Raw genomic sequence first — 17,050 nt, 5'->3', positions numbered from 1 at the left:
ATAAGATTATAACATATACATCAATCCTTTCAATCTTATATTTTTCCCATTGTTACATTGCTATATGTAAAATATTGATGCAGGTGAAGGAGGAGAATGCAAAAGCTGGCTTGAAACTAAGATCAAGAAAAGCAAAGATCATGGCACTTGGCCCTCTCAATTCCTGGCAAATTGATGGGGAAGGAAATAGAAGTAGTGACAGATTTATTTATTTATTTATTTATTTATTTATTTATTCATTCATTCATTCATTCATTCATTCATTCATTCATTCATTTGTTAGAATTGAAAGGGACCATGCAGGTCATCAAGTCCAACCCCCTTCCTGAGCAGGAATCCTAAAGCACCCCAGCCAGGTGGCAGTCCAATCTCCTCTTGAAAGTGTCCAGAGTTGGGGAGTTCACCACCTCCGCAGGCAGGTTGTTCCACTGGTTGATTGCTCTGACCGTCAGGAAGTTCTTCCTTACTTCTAGGTTGAATCTCTCCTTGGTCAGCTTCCAGCCGTTGTTCCTCGTCCGACCCTCTGGTACTCTGGAGAATAGAGTGGCACCCTCTTCTCTGTGGCAACCCCTCATATATCTGTATACAGCTATCATGTCCCCTCTGGCCCTCCTTTTCTCTAGGCTATCCATGCCCAGTTCCCGCAATTTTATTTTCCTGGGCTCCAAGATCACAACAGATGTGGACTACAGCCAAGAATGAAAAGACACTTGCTCCTAGGGAGGAAAGCTATGGCAAATCTAGACAGCAAACTAAACAGCAGAGGCATCACCCTGCCAACAAAAGTGTGTATAGTCCAGATGATTGTGTCCTCAGTGCACTGTATGGCTCTGAAAGTTGGACCACAAGAAAGGCTGAGTGCCAAAGAATTGAGGCCTTTGAACTATGTGCTGGAAAATACTTTTGCAAGTCCCTTGGACTGCAAGGTGATCAAACCGATCAGTCCTAGAGGAGATGAACTCTGACTGCTCTTTAGAAGGCCAGATCTCAAAGATAAAACACAAACCTGGCAACTTCAAATATCAACCAACAAATGCTCTACCCTCCACATCGGCAAAAAGAATCCAAACCGCACATACGAACTGAATAAACAATCTCTCACTGCCAACCCCCACTCAGTAAAAGACCTTGGAATACTAATATCGAATGACCTAAGTGCTAAAGCCCACTGCAACAATATCGCCAAAAAAGCTTCTAGGGTTGTTAACCTGATCCTACGCAGCTTTTGCTCAGGCAATCTCACGCTACTCACAAGAGCCTACAAAACTTTTGCCAGACCCATCCTAGACTACTGCTCATCTGTCTGGAACCCATACCACATCTCAAACATCAACATCCTTGAAAATGTCCAAAGATATTTCACCAGAAGAGCCCTTCACTCCTCCACTCGAAACAGAATATCCTACGAAAATAGACTAACAATCCTGGGCCTGGAAAGCCTAGAACTACGGTGCCTAAAACATGATTTGAGTATTGCCCACAAGATCATATGCTGCAATGTCCTACCGGTCAATGACTACCTCAGCTTCAACCGCAACAACACAAGAGCACGCAACAGATTCAAACTTAATACGAACCGCTCCAAACTTGACTGTAAAAAATATTTCAACAATCGAGTTATCGAAGCGTGGAACTCATTACTGGACTCAATTGTGTCAACCCCTAACCCCCAACATTTCTCCCTTAGACTCTCCACGATTGACCTCTCCAGGTTCCTAAGAGGCCAGTAAGGGGTGTACATAAGTGCACAGGTGTGCCTTTCGTCCCCTGTCCAATTGTCTTTCCTTTCTTTCATCTATCATATATATTCTCTTCCTTTCATATATCCTCTCCTCTAAGTTCACTTTTACCTTTATATATATTACCACATGTCTTTTTTCTTCCTATGTATTTGTGTATTGGACAAATGAATGAATGAATAAATAAATAAAAATAAATACTTTGGCCACCTAATGAGAAAAAAGGACTCACTGGAGAAGAACCTAATGCCTTTCTGCTGGGAAAGATTGAGGGCAAAAGAAGAAGGGGACAACAGAGAATGAGGGGGCTGGATGGAGTCACTGAAGCAGTAGGTGTGAGCTTAAATGGACTCTAGAGGATGGTAGAGGACAGGAAGATCTGGAGGAATGTTGTCCATAGGGTCACAAAAGGTTGGACATGACTTTTGCAACTAACAACAACAATGTTATGTATTCTTTCAAAATCCAATAAAGTAGAGTAAACATTCTATTTTACTCAATAGTTTTGACACTGGTTTGCATAAACGTATTTTCTTAGAGAAGTTTCTCCCGTTCTCCCTCAGTGGTTCATCTCCAAAGTTTGGACGCCATTTGTGACTTCTCTCCTTGTTGCTATTACACAACTTATAGAGATTTAATTGTTGCTTTGATGCTAATTCTCTAGAGATGTTTCTGCAAGATGTGACACAAACGTATCAATAACATGATTTCCTTTGGGTTCACCAGAGAAGCCTTTGGGGCTGATGCCATAGCACTGGAAATCCAGGAGTCCATAAATGATCCTGGGGAGAGGGAGGTCCTGAAGTGGTTTTTAAGGCAGGGAGGAAGGTTTCTTCTGCATTTCAGACATGAAGCCTTGGCTTTGGAAAACGGTGGGTGTATAAATGGATCTTGGGAAGAAAGAGCCTTGGAGGTGTTTAGGAGAGGTATCTTCTCAGATCCACTTCAGAAATGAAGCCTTGGCTGGATTCTGTCTGAAACAATAAAACTTTCTTGAATCTCTTCTCTCTTTTTCTTCAAAGCATAAACAGGACTGGAGATTCCATCAGGATCACATCATATTGCTGTTGCTGCCTCTGCTATTTCTGTGGGACCAGGGAGTCAGAGGGGTGCTCAAAGCCAAATGCTCTCTGAAGCTGCAGAGGGAAATGGTGGACCCAAAGAATCACTACAGACCAGGAGAGCTTTCCATTGGTGGCATCATCTCTGCAACCCAGGCTTTTTTCGGAAAATTAAGTTTCAAAAAATCTCCTTCAACTCCAGTATTGGAGTAAGTCAAACTTTCTGCATTGCATTAGAGCAATTGTATTTCTGAGTTATATCAACAGTTTCATTTGGACATTGTGCCATTTCATCTTGAAGGATTTATTTTATATCATGCAACTGATGAATCTCCTTTGAAATCCTTCAAGTATATTCATCAAACAGGGAGCTTCTGTTTTTCAAACAGCCACTTTCCCTGACATCTTTCACCGGGGATGTATCATGGATAGAGAGGACCAGGTGGTTCATTTCTTTTATTCCTACCTTCCATCCTAAAGGGTGAACAAGGCACAAAAATACAGGAAAATGTTATGTTGTTTGCCTCCCTCTACTGGAGGAGCATAACTAGAAAGGAAAATAGAGACTATTTAAGTCAGTCCGAAAAGACTGCAAAGTTATGGCTACCTCTTGAATAAGCTAGTAACAAATACATTCAAATACACTTAAATTGCCCTAAGTATCTTAAAATAAAATATAAATTGAAAAAGAGCCTCAAATTTCATATGTGAGACATTTGGTGAACTCTCTTAGCCTTCCTAGGATAGATAAAATAATCTATCCAAATAAGACAGTAAATACTCAAAACTTGCTCAGCTAACACACACTTGGTTAGTGGCTTTGAAATATAATTAGATATATTTTAATAATTTAGATTGCTTTTTATTTTATTTTTTTATGTTACTTTTTTTTTACGATTGCTCCAATCCATTCGGAAGAATGCCTGGACTAAGGCAGATTAGAAGTATTTCAATTTAAACAAATGTTCTTTTCATTGATTATCTTGCAGCATATTAGGGGCACAGGACTGGAAAATGTTATCCTTCCTTTTTGCTATCCAGGAGATCAACCAGGATCCTCATATCTTGCCCAACATCACTTTGGGTTACAACATCTATGAAAATTATTTTGATTCAAAAAAAACTTCAGATGCTTTGCTGGACCTGCTTTCAGATGGTGAAGCCAATGTTCCCAATTACAGCTGTGGGAGACAGAGAAACACAGTGGCTGTTCTTGAAGGGGATGAAACTGGCTTTTCCATTCAGATTTCATCCATGTTGGGCACCTACAAAATCCCACAGGTGAGTTATTGCTGAGAAGACAGTTTTCAATCAGGCACTTTTCAATTGGAGGATCTTTCTTATAAATGAAAAGTAGAGTTGTATTATAGAAATGAAGACTCTTTTCTCCCCCATGTTTTATTGATTAAGGATCATGGTTATCCAGATAGAAGGAAGAAGTAAACAAAACATATCCTTTCTCTCCATGATCCCAGTTCAGATTTGGGGTTCTTTTCCTGAGTTACTGTACCTTTACAGGTGAAGAGGATGAGCAGTCTATAAATTTTTAAAATTAATAAATAATTCTCCTCTTGGGCAATGTTCTGTCGGGCTCTCTGGTTGACTCCTCCCAAAAATTCACAGGTACAAATTTCAGACACGCACACGTTTGAAAATTCAAAACAATGTTCTTTATAATGAAAATTCACTTAAACCCAGCCCTCTTTTGGTATAACAAAGAGCACTCGTCTCCAAACAAACTGGTAATTTGTACAAGTTCCTTATCAGTTCTGTGATACTTAGTTTGCAGCCGTGAGGCAATTCACAGTCCTTCTTTCACAAAGTGAAACACACTTTGCTCTGGTTTAGTTTCAAAGCAAGGGAAAATCAGCACACAAAAGGTCAAAGTCAGGAAAGCAGTCATGAAACACAATGATCAGATAATCCTCCACAATGGCCAAACCAACAGGCTGCTCTTTATAGCAGCCTCACTAATTACCACAGCCCCACCCAACCACAGGTGGCCTCATTTTCTTTGATAATAATCTCTCCGTTGTTGTTGCCTATGCATCGCTCTCCTCGTGCGTGGCTGTATCATTAACTCTTGTTCTGAATCCAAGGAGGAGCTAGATAATTGGTCTCCTTCTGAGCTGTCTGCCACACTCTCCTCCTCCCTGTCACTCATGTCTTCTTGGTCAGAGGAGCCTTCATCAGCAGATTCCACCGGGGGCAAAACAGGCCTGCAGCATGTGGATGTCTCCCCCACATCCACAGTCCTTGGGGCAGGAGCTGGGCCAGAGCTAACCACAACAGGCAACAAGCATCAAAAGCAGCAATGCATGAAGAAATGATGAATATAGAAATCTGCAAGAAGTGGAACCAAACCTTCATTGGAGACAGAATCAATATCTTACATTTTGACTTTCATCAATCTCAGATAAAATACATCGTTTTTTTCTTTTTCAGATTAGTTACAATTTTGTTTCCCAGATTTTGAAGAATAAAATTCAGTTTCCTTTCTTCTATCCAATGCTCCCTGCTGAAGGATTCCAGTATGCTGGGATGATCAAGCTTCTCCTCCATTTCAGATGGACTTTGGTTGGTCTGATTGTTCCAAACAGTGACAAGGGCCAAAATTTCATGACCACAATGACTTCCATGCTGATCCAGAATGGCATTTGTCCAGTTATATCACAGATTATTTCATCAACAACTTTTGAGATCTTCCTAGATGTTCATGTATATCGCAAATGGAGACAAGTGAATGTCTTTCTCTATGCTGCAGAGATTGATTCAATCCACTCGGGAATAGGAGTTTTAAAACTGGTACATAATAAAATTAAGGAACATGTGGTAGGAAAAGTTCTCATGACAACATTGCTCTGGGACTTAAGCTCTTTTTTTAGACAGCAAGTATTTGCTATTCAGTTCATTGATAGCATTATTTCCTTTCCTTTGAAGAGAAGGCAAATGACAATGTATGGTGGCTTTAGGCAGCTTCATTTTTTCATGTACCACTTTACAAAAAACACCTTCGTGTGCTCCTACACCAAGGAGGCCTTTTCTGTGAAAAACTGGAGACGGTGCAGAGAGAGAGAAAAGCTGCTGACTGTGACCCAACAAGCAAAGGATCGGATCCTGAGTCTAGACAACTATTTCATTTACATCATTATCTGGGCTTTGGCCCAGGCCTTACATGCAGCCAACTTGCCAAGATCCAGAAAGACAAAGACAAAAGATGGTAACAATTTAGAAATTCCAAAACTGAAGTCTTGGCAGGTATTTGTTTAAAAACAAAACAGAACAGAATTCTTCATTGGCCAAGTGTGACTGGACACATAATGAATTTGTCTGTGGTGCATAAGCTCTCGGCATATATACAAGCAACAAGTGATAAATCATGATTATAATCACGAAATACAATCATCATATCATATTAAATAAATAAATAAAAATGAAAAGGTGGTGAAACAGTGAAGATCTTGTAATATTCCCTTTCAAAAGTAACTTAAAAGAACAATATGTTACTAAGGAAGGGGAAAAATTTAAGGGAGTATAAAAGGAGAGATGCATATAATACATATAATAATAATAATAATAATAATAATAATAATAATAATAATAATAATAACAACAATGACAACAACAATAATAATAATAGTGATAATAGTAATATAATAAATGCATTAGTAACATTTAGTAACATTTGATTGGATTGGATTGAATTGGATTGGATTGGATTTGTATGCCGCCCCTCTCCACAGACTCGGGCGGCTAACAACGGTAGTAAACAGCATATGACAATCCAGTATAAACAGTTAAAAAACCCTATTGTAAATCCAAACATACATACAGACATACCATGCATAAAATTGTAAAGGCCTAGGGGGAAAGAGTATCTCAATTCCCCAATGCCTGGCGGCAGAGGTGGGTTTTAAGAAGCTTACGAAAGGCATATTATCCTTTTAAATTACTTTTGAAAGGGAATATTACAAGACCTTCACTGTTTCACCACATTTTTATTTTTATTTATTTATTTTGTCAAGCATGTATATGCTTAAAAACAAAGTATAAAAAAAGTATAAACATGATTGTGAATATATAGGAAGTACAAGCATGGTTATGAGTACAAGAAATTTTACAGGTACATTAGGACAGGGATGGAAAGCATGGTTATGTGCTTACGCATGTCCCTTACAGATCTCTTAGGAATGGGGTGAGGTCAATGGTAGACAGTATAAGGTTAAAGTTTTGGGGGTTTGGGATTACTGTACTTGAAATATGTACTCCATGGAGAAGAGTATTGGGTGGGCAGATATGATTGGGAGAAGTCACTCTCACAAATAACCTACCCTATGCCATAAATAATGACTAATAAAGGTCACAAAATAGAGGACTTCTCTGGAAATAACAAGAGATACCCCTAAGTACCCAGGCTGAGCATGTACAATGAATTGAAACTTCAGGACGGTTTTCATGTAGAGCTTTAGCCTAATGAAGAGGCTCGACTACTGTAACACTCTCTACATGGGGCTATCTTTGAAAAGTGTTCGGAAACTTCAGATCGTGCAGAATGCAGCTGCGAGAGCAATCATGGGCTTTCCCAAATATGCCCATGTTACACCAACACTCCGCAGTCTGCATTGGTTGCCAATCAGTTTCCGGTCACAATTCAAAGTGTTGGTTATGACCTATAAAGCCCTTCATTGCACTGGACCAGATTACCTCAGGGACCGCCTTCTGCTGCACGAATCCCAGTGACCAGTTAGGTCCCACAGAGTGGGTTTTCTCCGGGTCCCGTCAACCAAACAATGTTGCTTGGCGGGACCCAGGGGAAGAGTCTTCTCTGTGGCGGTCCCGGCCCTACTCCCCCCAGAGATTAGAATTGCCCCCACCCTCCTTTCCTTTCATAAGCTGCTTAAAACCTACCTCTGCCGCCAGGCATGGGGGAACTGAGATACACTTTCCCCCTAGGCCTTTAAAATTTTATGCATGGTATGTCTGTATGTATGATTGGTTTTTATATAATGGGTTTTTAACTGTTTTTAGTATTGGATTATTGTTATATACTGTTTTATTACTGTTGTTAGCCGCCCCGAGTCTGCGGAGAGGGGCGGCATACAAATCCAATAAATAAATAAATAAATAAATAAATAAATAAATAAACAAACAAACAAACAAACAAATATAAACAAATAAACAAATATAAATAAATAAATAATGAATGAATGAATACATACATACATACATACATACCTACATACATACATACAAACATACATACATACATACATACTATGTTTATAAAGATGTTTATTAGTCCAGCTAAATCAGTCTGTGCTTTAGGTTTTGATTTTTATGCAACAAGGAGGGAATGGAGATTTTACAGTATCCTTCCCCTGCTATCCCCACCTAGCCACACCCACCAAATCATTCCATGCCCACCAAGCCATGCTCACAGATCCGATAGTAAAAAAAATTGAACCCCACCACTGTCTCCCTTCCCAGGACTTCAGGAAGATTTCTGACATTTTGTTTATGAAACAGGTCTTGAATATTTCCTTCAAGAAACTCTCTGAACTACTTCACTTTTTAGATTCACTTCAAAGGATACCAGGAAACAGACTAATAGCTCTTTTTAAAAACCTCCAGTGAGAATTCACACAAAACGCACAAAATTTACACTTCTCTATTGTGAATGAAATAGATTTGGGAATTGGACACGGACAGATCATAAAAACAAAAAACTCCAAATAACCATGTTTTTTTGTCCAGTGTTCAGTTTTGTTCAATGCAATGTATAGATTACATCTGGAACAGGCTTTGTAGTCTGTTGACAGAGATTCCACATATGGAAGGTCAAGAAAGAGATAATACAGAGATTCCAGAAATAATACTATACTTTCGATGGGAATAATTACATACTCCAAAAACTGTGTGGGATTGGAATTGTCTATTGATCACATATATTACCGTATTTAACTATATTAGTAGGGTTATGATTCAAATATTGGTCATTTTCTAAAATAAGTCTAAAACTACTTTTCTCTCCCATCACACAAATAAAGTTTCTTCTCACAGACATCTGGATATCCTGCATAAGCATTCCTGATTTCTTTTACATTCCAGCTTCATCCTTTCCTTGAAAACTCTGAGTTTTATAATAAATCTATAGAGGGAGTGTATCTGGAAGAGAAGGGAGACCTGACAGCAGACCTGGACGTTTTTATGTGGCTGCTTCAGAACAGGACAACTAGAAAAGTGATGTTTGGTAGCCTAGAAAAACAAAAAACCCTGGATTTCAATCTTATGGTCAATCCAAAGGGTGTGGCAGAGATCAATAAATTGAACAAGGTAGAGAAAATCTTGATTTTAGTCTTCCTGAATCTTTTACCAACAGGATTGCTTTCTTGGGAGAAAGGGGTAGGCTAGTGTAAAAAGAAGAAGAATTAGGGTGACATGATGGCAGTATTCCAGTATTTGAGGGGCAGCCACAAAGAAGTGGGGGTCAAATTATTCACAAAAGCACAAGAGGGCAGGACCAGAAATAATTTATTTATTTTATTTATTCTTTGTCCAATATACAATACATATGGAAGAGAATAGACATTAAGTAATATATGGTATATAAAGATAGTAAGTAAAAACAAAGAGAAGTAGATGGTAGGGAGAAAATATATATGATATATGAGATAAGGAAAGACAATTGGACAGGGGACGTTAGGCACATCAGTGCACTTATGTACGCCCTTTACTGGCCTCTTAGGAACCTGGAGAACTCAATCGTGGAGAGTCTAAGGGAGAAATGTTGAGTCCAGTAATGAGTCTAAGGGAGAAATATTGAGTCCAGTAATGAGTTCCACGCTTCAACAACTCGATTGTTAAAGTCATATTTTTTACAGTCAAGTTTGGAGCGGTTAATATTAAGTTTGAATCTGTTATGTGCTCTTGTGTTGTTGCGGTTGAAGCTGAAGTAGTCGTTGACCAGAAGGACGTTGCAGCATATGATCTTGTGGGCAATACTTAAATGGTGTTTTAGGCGCCACAGTTCTAAGCTTTCAAGACCCAGGATAGTTAGTCTATTTTCGTAGGGTGTTCTGTTTTGAGTGGAGGAGTGAAGGGCTCTTCTGGTGAAATATCTTTGGACGTTTTCGAAAGTGTTGATGTCTGAGATGTGGTGTGGGTTCCAGACAGATGAGCTGTATTTGAGAATGGGCCTAGCATAAGTTTTGTAGGCTCTTGTCAGTAGTGTGAGATTGCCAGAGCAGAAGCTACGTAGTATCAGGTTAACAACTCTGGAAGCCTTTTTGGCGATATTGTTGCAGTGGGCTTTTTAATATTAGTATTCCAAGGTCTTTTACTGAGTGTGGGTTGGCTGTGAGAATTTGTTTATTCAGTTCATATATGAGGTTTGGATTTTTTTTGCCGATGTGGAGGGTAGAGCATTTGTTGGTTGATATTTGAAGTTGCCAGGTGTTAGACCAATGTGAGACAAAGTCGAGGTCTTTTTGGAGAGTGAGTGTGTTGTCAGTGGTGTTGAAAAGTTTCACATCATCGGCAAAAAGCACACAGTTGCTTGCGATATTATCACAGAGGTCATTGATGTATAGGATGAAAAGAGTTTGGATGAAAAAATGTTTGAAAATTGATCAAAGAAGGAAATAATGTGAAATTAAGGGGAAACTTCCTAACAGCAAGGACTATTGACCTGTGGAACCTCCATTTGCCTCCAGAAATGGGAGCTCCATCACAGGAGGATTTTAAGAAGAGACTGGACAGCCACTTGTCTGGCTGTTCAGATTGTATAGGTTCTCCTGCTTGAACAGAAGGCTGGACTAGAAGACTTCTAAGGTCCCTTTGGAGCTCTAGTCTAGTCTAGTTCTCTAGGAAAGCCAACAAATTCTTTTGTTAGATATGAAGCTATCTATGTGAAATGTATCCTTAATGATTTATGGAAACTATTCGCTAAGTCTTCTGTGAAGTACATTTGAGCCAAGTTATGTTTGAATTAATTTCCTCAAAGGAAAAACAAATGCATTAAACTTTACCTTAAGCTATTTAAAATATGATTGTAAAATCTCAACTACAAATGGAAGTGTATGAAAAGTTAGACAAAAACAAAAGCAAGATTATTGAATTCTTTATATAGAGTTAAAATTTTGCAAAGCTAAGCCTTGCACTGGGCATCACCAACCACTTTGTGTATTCCCTGTTTCTGGAAATTAAAATATAAACCATTTTCTGGATGATCTTCCTCTCTCTGCTCAGCCCCTGCCTTCTTCCAGGTGTGTAGAAAGCTGCTGTCCTGGATTTATGAAGGTGGCTCAAGAAAGGAAGCCCATCTGTTGCTATGACTGTCTTCCTTGTGCAGAAGGAACCATCTCCACCAAGGAAGGTGAGTGGCAGGGAAAAAGCAAACTACTGGGAAGACCATATATCTTAACACTTTGCATGAGAATATTTTGATAGGCTTTTTATCAACTCATATCTTTCTGACTTGAGATGGGTTCCTCATGGTTTGCACCGGTTCTCTAGAACCGGTAGTAAACCTGTGGTGACATCATGTAGAAGGTTTCGTCGGTGCCAGTCCATGGACATCGCCATCTCTTTTTTTGGATATTGGGAGGGGGAATTTTTTTGGCTTGTTTTTGGCACTTTGCATGTGCTGCCATCTTGGTTTGGGGGTTTTTTTGGTTATTTTTTGCTTGTTTTTCAGCACTGTGCATGCAATATGGGGGGAAGTGAACCAACGGCAAGTTAAGTTAGAACCCACCCCTGTTTCTAACATATATATCTTTTTCTGTCAGAGCGTGCACAGCTTAACTACTATTTTGAGACAAACCAGGAGCAAAATACAGTACACAGAAGTTTGTCTGATAAACAGTGGTTTATATACAAGACTTCAATATACATACATACATACATACATACATACATACATACATACATGTGGTAGGTACATACTAGGCAAGCAAACAATCTTCAACTTTACATGGAGAACTACAATACAGATAGAAGAGGAGAGAGATACACAAAGAGAGGGAAATGCTTTCTCATGGCTTCCCTTATATAGACAGCTTCTTAAAGTGGCAGTAACCCTGCTGACTCATCCCTATTCTAAAAACAGCAATATCCATGCTGACTCATCCTCATTGCATCAGCATTTCAGTTTACAGCCTTACATCATCTGGTCAGCTATTAAATCTAGGTATGCCCATGTTACACCAACACTCCGCAGTCTGCATTGGTTGCCGATCAGTTTCCAGTCACAATTCAAAGTGTTGGTTATGACCTATAAAGCCCTTCGTGGCATCAGACCAGAATATCTCTGAGACCACCTTCTGCTGCACGAATCCCAGCAACCGGTTAGGTCCCACAGAATTGGCCTTCTCGGGGTCCCGTTGACGAAACAATGTTGTCTGGCAGGACCCAGGGGAAGAGCCTTCTCTGAGGTGGCCCCGGCCCTCTGGAATCAACTCCCCCCAGAGATTATGATTGCCCCCACCCTCCTTGCCTTTTGCAAACTCCTTAAAACACATCTCTGTCATCAGGCATGGGGAAATTGATTCCCCTGGACCGTTTCGTTTTATGCATGGTTTGTATGAGATGTATGATTGCTTTTATATTAAGGGTTTTAAATTCTCTTAACTATTGGATTTGTACTGTTTTTATTGTTGTGAGCCTCCCCGAGTCTCCGGAGAGGGGCAGCATACAAATCTAATAAATAAATAAATTATTCTGACAGTAAAAAATACTTTAATAATCGAGTTGTTGGAGCGTGGAACTCATTACCTGACTCTGTAGTGTCATCCCCTAGCCCCCAACATTTTATTTATTTTATTTTATTTATTCTTTGTCCAATATACAATACATATGGAAGAGAATAGGCATTAAGTAATATATATAAAGATAGAAAGTAAAAGAAGAGAAGTAGATGGTGTTGTGTTTGGGCCTGGGCCAGCTGTTGCCCCCACAGATGGGGGAGACGTGGCACACAGTGACTGTGAAAGCCTGGCTGACAGCCAGGATGATGCAGCTGACAGCCAGGAAGATGTAGCCAGCAGTCAGGAAGATGGGGCAGAGAGCCAGGACGAATTGGCAGACAGTTTATCTTCTCTCAGCTCATCTGCAATACAATACATCAATTTACACAGCCGTAGGGCCTTACAAAGAAGGGGTCGCTTTAAGAAGTAGGATAAACACACCTGGGCTGGGTGTGGTTCCCTTAATGAGGGCTAAACAGCATAAACAGGGAACGGGGCCAAGGCAAACTGTGGCTGATTATCTGGGTGGTTTGTGGTTTGTTCCTGCTCTGAAGTTCCTGCTCGTGGATTGTACTTCAGCTTTGTGGGAGTTGAACGCTATGGGACCAGCTGCTGCTTTTGTGCTGTGAATATTCAGAGACTCTTGGACTATTTCTGCTCAGTGACTTTTGTATGGGTTGGCTTTTCATTGAACTTTGTAGCTGACTGAATTTTGCAACGAATCCTCTTTATTTCTTCTGAAAGTAAGGACCATTTGCTTTAGATAGTTTTCTTTACTGTTTAAATACAAGTTTGCTGATTAACTATCCATGTGTGTGTTTGACCTTCTTTTCTGGACCATTAATCATTGCTTGAGGCCGGTCAGGCAGAACAGATGGGAGGGAGAGAATATATATGATATAAGAGATAAGGAGAGAATATATATGATATATGTATATATATATATATATATGTTAAATGTTTTTAGCTGGATACATATATATATATATGTATGTATGTATGTATGTATGTATGTATGTAGGTAGGTAGGTAGATAGATAGATAGATAGATAGATAGATAGATAGATAGATAGATAGATAGATAAGGAGAGAATATGTATGATATATAAGATAAGGGAAGACAATTGGACAGGGGACGATAGGCACATCAGTGCACTTATATACGCCCCTTACTGGCCTCTTAGGAACCTGGAGAGGTCAATTGTGGAGAGTCTAAGGGAGAAATGTTGGGGGTTGGGAGTTGACACAATTGAGTCCAGTAATGAGTTCCACGCTTCGGCAACTCGATTGTTAAAGTCGTATTATTTACAGTCAAGTTTGGAGTGGTTAATATTAAGTTTGAATCTGTTGAGTGCTCTTGTGTTGTTGCGGTTGAAGCTGAAGTAGTCGTTGACCGGAAGGACGTTGCAGCATATGATCTTATGGGCAATACTTAAATCGTGTTTTAGGCGCCGCAGTTCTAGGCTTTCTAGACCCAGGATAGTTAGTCTATTTTCGTAGGGTGTTCTGTTTTGAGTGGAGAAGTGAAGGGCTCTTCTGGTGAAATATCTTTGGATGTTTTCGAGAGTGTTGATGTCTGAGATGTGGTGTGGGTTCCAGACAGATGAGCTGTATTCCAGAATGGGTCTGGCATAGGTTTTGTAGGCTCTAGTCAGTAGTGTGAGATTGCCAGAGCAGAAGCTACGTAGGATCAGGTTAACAACTCTGGAAGCCTTTTTGGCGATATTGTTGCAGTGAGCTTTAGCACTTAGGTCATTTGATATTAGTATTCCATTAGTACCCTTAGACTATCCACAGTTGACCTCACCAGATTCCTAAGAGGTCAGTAAGGGGCGTGCATAAGTGCACTAGTGTGCCTTCCATCCCCTGTCCTATTGTATAGAGATTTTTCCCCTTTGTTAAACTGGTTGTGGGAGTGGCCAATGTGTGATACAGGCCGTGAGTTTGACAGCCTTGCCTTAGAGGATAAACAGGGAGCAGAACATTTAAAAATTACTAGGACAATGACAGCTTAGCATAAGCGGAGCCCTTTCTTATCTTTCATTTTCAGCATACATTTTGTATTTCAAATTTCTATTCACCCCATTTTCATTCAAAACAACACATTCCAGAGAATAATTACATGGATTATTGCCTGAAAGTGAGGGAGGCTGTGTGAGGCATGTCAGAAATTATGAATTAGGGCTCACCCTTCTTGTCCTAGTGAGTTGATAAAAAAGGAACATTTTTTTAATTTTTGTTGAAATAAACTGTGCTATGTGGTCCTTCACTTGAAAGCCATTCCATTCTAAGCATTGTCTACGGCAGTGTTTCCCAACCTTTGCAACTTGAAGATATTTGGACTTCAACTCCCAGAATTCCCCAGCATCTGCTGGCTGGGGAATTCTGGGAGTTGAAGTCCAAATATCTTCAAGTTGCAAAGGTTGGGAAACACTGATCTATGGAGATTCTCTGTCATCCAAGTCACAATTGTCCCAAAGGTGCTTTTTCAAGAGACAACTGGACTTTATAGTAATCTCCAGGACTAAATGTGGAAAACAACAATCCCTTTTCTATGCATGGGAAACAAGGCAGGTTTCATCAGGAAAGCAGATGCCTTTTCAGAAAAAAATAACTTGAAAGGACCACCAAGGCCATGAATCCTACACTTTGCTTATTTCAGAAAGCCAATTTGAGAAAAATATTTTATCATTAGATAAAATAATAAATTTACATGTAAATATTACTTTTTCTCTTTTTCAGATGTGGAGAAATGCAGCAAATGTCCAGCAGACCAATATCCAAATAACAACCGAGATCACTGTATCCCAAAGATTAAAACTTTTCTATCCTATAAACAAAAAAATTGGGGATCATCTTAACTTCCATTGCCTTGTTCCTCTCTTTAATCACATGCCTTGTCCTGGGAACCTTCATTAAATTCCAAGAAACTCCCATAGTCAAAGCCAACAATCGTGATTTATCTTATAACCTTCTTGTTTGTCTCCTGCTTTCCTTCTTCACCTCCTTCTTGTTCATTGGTCAGCCAAGGAGAGTCACCTGCCTTCTTCGACAAACAGCCTTCAGCATCATCTTCTCTGCTGCCATTTCTTCTGTCTTGGCCAAAACAATCACAGTGGTGCTGGCCTTCTGGGCCACAAAACCAGGGAACAATTTGAAGAGATGGCTGGGAAGGAGTTTTGCCAAATCCATCATCCTTTCTTGCTCTGGTCTCCAAGTTCTTCTCTGTAGCATCTGGTTGGGCACTTTCCCACCCTTCCCTGAGTCTGACATGCACTCACAATCTGGAGAAATCATTCTACAGTGCAATGAAGGCTGTGTCACCATGTTTTATGTGGTCTTTGGTTACATGGGGTTCCAGGCTACTATATGCTTCACAGTGGCTTTCCTGGCCAGGAATCTTCCTGGGGCATTCAATGAAGCCAAGCTGATCACCTTCAGCATGCTCATCTTCTGCAGTGTCTGGGTATCCTTTGTGCCCTCTTACCTGAGTACCAAAGGGAAGAACATGGTGGCTGTGCAGGTCTTCTCTATCTTAGCCTCCAATGCAGGTCTTCTGGGCTGCATCTTTTTCCCCAAGTGTTTCATTATTTTTCTAAGATCAGATTTAAATACAAAAGAACATGTAATGGCAAAATAATCAGACTTGCAAAATTATGTTAATATAGCTTTACAATAAAGTAAAATTAGGTTATCTGTTGCGTTTTTCCATCTGGTCTACTTATTAAAGCTGAGAATATCATAGCCAACAAATAATCTTATAATTAAAAGTACCAATATTAGTAATATGAGCTCATCTGTTTCTATAATATTAATTTGATCTTTTGAGATGTATACCGTTTTGTACTTTTTGATATGTTACGAGCTGCCCCAAGTCCTCAAAGAGAGGTGGCATACAAATCCAATTAATAAATAATAAATTAATAAATAATGTTTTAGATACAGATCTGGCATTAAACATTGGCATCTCCAGCAATTCAGCCATCTGGATCACAGATCTAACCCCGTCTAATATGAAAGCATGGCGCTTTCATATCTCCAACTAATCCTATCATCCAAGTCCACTATTGGAACACAGCTAGAGATCTATTAGGGGTTAGGTTGTTGGGAAAATAAGAAAATTAGGTACGCTTGCCTCCTTGAATTACTCTTAATGTTGTAAAGGTAGGATAGGTAAAGATAATGAGGGACACGGCGGCTCAGTGGCTAAGACACTGAGTTTGCTGGTCAGAAAGGTCAGCAGTTCAGCAGTTTGAAACCCTACCACCAAATTTCACAGAAGTTTGATTTATTTGGAGTTATATTGTGTTGTTTAAGTGTTCCCTTTATTTTTTTATAGTGTATATCCAGATCCAGGTAGATCCATGGTGCACACATTCTAATAGTCTCTTGTGACATTGGTTTGCAAAAAGCATATTTCTAGATAGATTTGGAGGCGAATTTTTCTATCCAGTTCAATGGCTCATCTCCAGAATTGGAATCTTTTCTCCTTTATTGTCATTATTCA

At 39.6% G+C, this 17,050-nt stretch overlaps 1 pseudogene; it reads left to right on the top strand.

Moving 5' to 3' along the window:
* The first annotated feature begins 731 nt into the window (after positions 1-731).
* On the top strand, positions 732-16,183 carry LOC139159148 (vomeronasal type-2 receptor 26-like; annotated as a pseudogene).
* The last annotated feature ends 867 nt before the right edge of the window (positions 16,184-17,050 follow it).

Source organism: Erythrolamprus reginae, chromosome 2 (genome assembly GCF_031021105.1).
Source record: "Erythrolamprus reginae isolate rEryReg1 chromosome 2, rEryReg1.hap1, whole genome shotgun sequence".
NCBI lineage: Eukaryota > Metazoa > Chordata > Lepidosauria > Squamata > Dipsadidae > Erythrolamprus > Erythrolamprus reginae.
Note: the sequence above shows the minus strand (reverse complement) of the source record. Positions and strands in the feature narration are given on the sequence as shown.